We start from the raw sequence: 6,934 nt of genomic DNA on the forward strand, positions 1-6,934 counted from the left end.
AAATTATTTAATAAAACTGTTAATGATTGCAGGTCCATAATGCACCAACAGAGGGTTACTCTCTTCAGGTAGGGGAATAGGATTACTCACCAACTAGCAAAAAGGATCCTAGGAAGGGACAACCAAGTTTTTGGAGTGGTAGGAGGAAATAATGCTCAGAAGACCAGTAAAAAAGTTTTTGTTGAACCACCTTTTGATGTAATAGATTTTGTGGAAAGTGATAGACAAGAAACGACTACCCATGAAAAACTGCTATGCAATGAAGCCTGCCAACTGTTAGCAAGCTTAGGGAATCAATGCGTCCTTCGTGATGCATCTTATGTTTATCATGTACTAGATGTTCCTTAGTTATTAATATATCTAGTTTATGTTTGCTCACCAAAAAAATTGGGATGGTTTTGATTTTCTTTATAAGTTGTGGGGTTTAAATCATGTTTTATGGTTTTGAAAAAAAGACATCCAAATAATTTTCAAAAATTATAACCAAACACAACTTCATTTTCAATTCAAATTTTAGTGAAATTCCAAATTTGATTTTTTTCTTCGAATTCATGTCCAAACGCCTACTAAGGCCTTATTTGTTTTTTTTAAAGATTAAGACGTCTGAATCTGAATACACATCTGAATATCAAGATGTGTATTAAGATTAAGACATTTGAATCTGAATACACATCTGAATATAATAAGATGTGTATTAAGATCTGAATAGAAATAATTAAGACTATTTGATTTTTAACATCTGAATGTATAAATTTTTTTTTTGGAAATTAATAAACATAAAATTCAAATGAAATACTAACTAATCTAATATTCTACCAATAAAATATATAGTTTTTTAAAATATGATAGTTGTTAGTGGTGATGGCTAACGGGTGAATGTCAACTAGAGACGGTGGTTGGTGGTAGTTTTGGTTGATGAAGGTCTTTCATGCTAGTAGCTAGTAGTGATTGGTATATACCCAATTTTTTCCCTATATATTTTTAAATATGTAAAATACCTTCAAAATAGAATATATATATATATATATATATATATATATATATATATATATATATATATATATATATATATATATATATAAGCATGCCCAAGGTTTTTATTATTTTTCCCATAATTTTAAGGTTTTAAATTGATTTATTTTCCCCTTTTATCCATAAAATCCCCAATAATTATTTTCCAAATTATTATTTTTATAATTCATCTATTGGATTTCTATATTTATGCAAAAATATGACTAAGGTAATTTTTATATATTTTTGTAATTATATTTAGTATTTTTAAAGCTAAATTGCACATAATTGCAATGTTAGCCCTTTTAAGATATAATTATGTTTTATATGCATAAAATTGGATCATGTATTTTTAAATTTCTAATTATGTATTATAAATCATGTTAGCATTTTAAATTATTTTTCAGAAGTTATATAGTATTTTTTATAAGTTAAATAGGGAAAAAACTAGCTATTTAAATTATAACCAAATGGGCTTTCAATTATAGCCAAATAGGACCCCAATTCCCAGCCCAATTTTACAATTAAAACTCGACCCATGCCCTATTAACCCATACCCAAACCCGGAACCCCACCTACCCATTTTAATCTCGACCGTTGATCTCCCAGATCAATGGTCCACGTCATTTCTTCCCCTTTTTAATTCAACGACCTCCCAAAACCCTACCCCATTCTCTCATTTGCACCGCCATTGAATCCCTTCCTCTCCAAATTCTCTCTGAGACCTAACTCAAACCCTAATCGCCGTCACCAGCGTGATCCCCTCCTGTGATGTTTCTATGTCTTCTCCGACCACCTCTGGTCTCCTATCTCTATGGCTCTTCGACTTCATGAGCCCTTGAGAAGATCTCAAGGACATCCAACCTGTTCCGATTTGAAACTCGTTTATTGTCCTGTCTCCGGCCATTTTAGTTTGTAAGAAAGGATCTCCTCTTGTTTTTTTTCGTTTGAATCCATGAGTTTTTAACCGATTCTGTTTACCTCTACTATTTTTTGAAACCCTAGTTCGCTACTGCTCGATTATTCTCAGATTTTTTATAGATCTGAGGTGATTCGAGCATTATTAAGCATTTTCCTCTAAAAATCTCCTATTTAACTAACTATTTCGATTTTAGTCATTCTTTTCTAAAATTAGGGTTTCTCGGAATTCTTTTACGCATGTTCTAACTGATTTCGTTATGATTGAACCTTTTCCTTTCCTTGTTTTGACCGATTTTGTGCTCTTACTGCTTTTAACTTGACTCTGTTAAAAGCCCTTTCTTTTAAAAGATTTTCTTTACTTTGTTTCGATGAATGGTAACATGATTTTCCTTACTTGGCTTCTATGAGTGTTAGCATGCTTTCTTTACTTCGTGTCTGTGTGTTAACCTACTTACTTGAGTCCTATACCTTGCTTCGAATATGTTTTCCTAAATCCCTGACCTACTTATGTCGCTTCTGTGTGACGATGTTCACTTTGTTTGTTCATCTCCTGCTTCTTTCTGCGACTATGCTTCGAATATGTTTTCTTGCTACATTTGTGGACCTCCTCTATTTATATGTTGAAGTGTAGAGTCATGACTCCCTTTTGATCGACTCTGGTTTCCTTAATTGATGGTGATTGAAAACTTTCTTTCAAAAACCCTAAAAGCTCTGCCCCGTCTGTTATGTTGGTTGATTTCCTTACCATATTTGCTATGATGCTTATTTTCAACTAAGTTGCGTCCTTAATCAGGGCTTTATGAATTTGGTCCAACTCTATGCTACTGAATCTCGATTCCTACCTTTCCACTTAATTTGATTAGTTGCTTGCCTTAATTAACTTTCCCTTGCCTTGTCTGCACTGCTACTTAATTCTTACTGATTGTTTCCTTAGTTAAAAAACTTTCTGAACCTAGCCTTAATTACCTATTCTATACTGGTACTATTTTTGAAATCCTTCCTTATTTGTTATACTCCAGCCGTGTATGATTTCTTTCCTTACTTGTCACGTGCTCTTTATCATTTACACTGACTCCCTTAATTAAAGGGAGATTCGAACCAATTTTTTATACTAAGTTCTATAATTACTAATGAATTGATTCTTGCCTTATTTTAACAAGTTTTCAAACTACTATATAAATGACTCTCTTCTACAGTTTTAACACGCGAACAGAGTTCAGAATACACACACACACTCAAACTCTCTCTTCTTTCTCTGCTACTTGTGGTAACTGCTTGTCTAGATGGCTGAAAGCCAAGGCTAGACTGTGGAACTCTACTTGCTTTACTTTTCTGCACTTTACTTCCCCAACCGGTATGTTTCTAGTTCAATTCTGAAACTCAACTCTATGTGCTCTATATCTGTTAATCTATGTCTCCTTCTGCACTAATTTAATGGCTTATGTATTTAATTGCCCTTCTTGTTTACTGTTTATTTCAGCATGCTTAAGTTTTGCCCTCTCTTGTTCAAGTGTGTAATCAGCATGTCTGGGTCTCACTTGTCTTGTATGACACTTGCCCAGCATGTTCACTTAGTTCCCTTACCCCTCCCTTAACTGGTATAACCATGCAGTGTCAAAGTTTGTTCAACAAAACTCTTGTCTTCAACATGATCCTGCTGCACTCTTCCCTAAGTTTTAAATGTCTGTTACCATGACTGATTTGTTCAATAGACTCATAGTTGTTCTGTATATTTGTTGTATCAAATGTTTCCCCATTCATGTGGTTTCAAACCTATATGTTCCCAATCCCTCCCTTCCCTGTTTGTGTGTGAATTATGTATGTTGATTTGGTTTTGAGTCGCTGATTGTCCTGTTTCTTTTCGTTTCACTAAGGCAAACTCTTCTATTGCTTTCCAAAACTTATTTCAAACTAATCATTATCAAAAACTGTTTCCAACTCAACTCTTTTAAATCTATGTCAAACACTCTCACATATACTCTTAGACCACTAGGTTCTGCCCCTTTTGTGTGAGCCTTGCCTTGGGACCCTTGAGCTCCCTCTGAACTTGGACACATGAAAGTTGGCCTTTCCACACTGCACTTACTCTGTATTGGCTATGAAATCTGGGTGTGAGCACTGCCCGGGATCCCTTGAGGTCCTTAGGGAACTCTGACACACCCAGATATGAGAAAGACTATGGAACAATCTTGGCACTTGAGGTGATTTATTATATAACTCAAGGAGGAAGTCCTAATCAAGTGCTGAAAGTTTGGGCTTATTTCAGGCTCTCTATAGTGTAATTTTTACTTTTCTTATGTAATTGTTTCAGTATTGGTCTATAACAATTATTTGTAAACGACTCCAGGGTTGGATAGTGAAAAGGGGTGGGTAATATGCATGTTGTAGTATAAGTCAAGGTAGAAACTATGCCTATAGGACTTTACATTTTACTATATTTGCCTTACCATGTTAGAAACCATGCCTATAGGGTTTTACTATACTTGCCTTACCATGTTAGAAATCATGTTTAATAGGATTTTACTACATTTGCCTTACCATGTTAGAAATCATGTTTAATAGGTCTCAAAATCAGTTTCACAAATAGATGCCATACCTATAGGATTTAATCCTGCTTCTGTTATAACAAGTGTTACATGTCTTCTTTCATTTGTCATCACGCTTGTAAAGTTTCTGAAATCAGTGTTAAACAACTAGATGTCATGCCTATAGGTAATAACTCTAGAAATTCTGCCTATAGGTCTCAACTAGTTTAGTTAAATAAATCAACCCAGTCCACATTTTAGTTCGTTTCGAAACTGGTTTAATTAATGGTTTATTTTCTCTAAAACAAGTTCTTTAAAAAACTGCCTTGATTTGTCATTAGATATCATGCCTATAAGGATTCAAGAGTTCGCTTTGAAAAAACCTGCCTTGTTCACTATATAAAATGTAGTCATCTGTATTCCGCGCCTAGGCAAGCCTTAGGCAATCAACTTTAAAAAAACCAGAACCGTCTTTGTGATTAATGTTTAACTGTCAACGTGTTAAAATCAGTAGGCAAGCCTGATTCGGACTTCTTTTCTGAGTCATGTAATAATTCTGGTTCTACTGTTATCACTTAAATACCTTGTTAGGATCTGAATTTAGACCTTAATTGTGTATGATTCATGCTGTCTACGTGCATTACTTGTGGAGGTATATCTGGACCTTTTATCTGATTTCTGTGTTTTACCCCCTAAATGTAGTCCTATGTGTTCTTATCTGTCGCCTAGTATTTTGCCTTTAAACTTGAGGGTCTGCCTAGAACCCCCTTTTTATAGGATATGAGTCTTAAATTCCTCCGGGACTGATAGGAAGGGACGGACAACAACATGCAATAGGGGTCGAGACTAATCTTTGCTTTAATTACCTTCACGGTACGGGAAAGGGTAGATATGGATATGATGACCGGTGCATTAATACCACGTGTAGCCCCTCTTTGAGGAGTGTCATACCGGGTATTGCATTGATGTGATCCGTATTATAAACAAACCTAGGACACCCCTCTTTCATTGACGAATATGCTTAGATTGTAATTCCTTTCAAAATCTCGCTTTTTCACTAATTGTTTTTCAAACACTTGTGTATTTAAACTTAAATCCCTTACTATTTTAGCCATACTTGTTTATTTGCTAATTGTACAAATTCACAAAAACTGTTTGGCCGGGAATCACACTAGTGGATCCTGAGGGGTGCCTCATACCTTCCATTAGGATAATTTCAAGCCCTTATCTTATCTCTGGTTACCAAACGTAGTTATAAATGAACCTTATAGGTGCCCTAACACACCTTAAATTGTTAGGTGGTGATCTCCAAAAATGCAAACCCATTTCCCAAAAGGAAAGAATTGTCCCATACCAAAATGTCATAAACCCGATTCCGCGAGGAAAAAAGGGGGCGCGACAATTGGTAGTGGTGGAGATTATGATTGAGGATGGTGGTTGTGGGTGGTGATAGTTAATAATGGCGGGTGGAGGTAATAGTTGTGACTGAGGAAGGCAGTGGGTGGGTGGTGGTATGTTATAAGATGGGCAGTACCGGCTGTGGTTGTTGATGGTGATGGGGTGGTCAGTTGTGGTAGCTGAGGTGGATAAGTGTTGATTGTGGTGAGAATGGTGATGGTTGGAGTGGTGAGGATAGTAGGTGGAGATGATTGATAATGGTGGCGGCTATGATTGAGGATGATGGTGGGTGGTGGAGGGGTGCTAGTGGTGGTTGAGTACGGTGGTGGTGGTGGCATGACGGTAGCTGATAATGGTAGGCGGTGACGATAATTAATAATGAATATGTGATAACATTTTAATGAAATTAAATCGTTTTTATAGATTTTAATCATAACACTAAGTGATTGTGAAGTAAAAAATAAATGCACTTAATATTTGTGATCTGGATATCGAATGCTCCAGCAAACAAATGATAACGCTAGCGGAAAAGGGAATATACCACAAAACAGAAACCATAAACCCTATTTCTCTCTGTCCCTCTCCCAATAAAGAAAATGCCGTCATTTCCTCGAGCAGGCTCAGTTACCATCTGCGAGATCAACCGAGACCTCAGTATGGAACCCCTTTCACGTTCGGTTATTTGGCTTGTTTTTCCTTTTTACCATTTATTTCAAACAAACATACATGGCCCGATTGCTCTATTTTGCTTTAGAAATTCAATGGTTCTTCAACTTTGCATTTGAGTTTTCTTTTGATTAAATTTCAGTCACTGCGGATGAACTCTCTGATGATGGAGCTAAGGAAACCTACGGCAAGCTTCTGGTAAGTTCTTGAACTTGTAAAAGAATTCTGAAAGATGAATGGCTTACTACGATCAATACCCAATTAGTTAAAGTGGAAGTGAGTTAAAATATTGTTAAAAATTCATCCAATTAGGGTTGGTTTGCAGTTCTTTTTTTATTTGGGTTCTGTTTGTTTTCCGTAGAATTGGTATTGGACTGATTTCCTGCTATTGTTTATGCTAGACGGTGCTTATT

This window comes from Nicotiana attenuata, unplaced genomic scaffold, assembly GCF_001879085.1.
Source record: "Nicotiana attenuata strain UT unplaced genomic scaffold, NIATTr2, whole genome shotgun sequence".
Lineage (NCBI taxonomy): Eukaryota > Viridiplantae > Streptophyta > Magnoliopsida > Solanales > Solanaceae > Nicotiana > Nicotiana attenuata.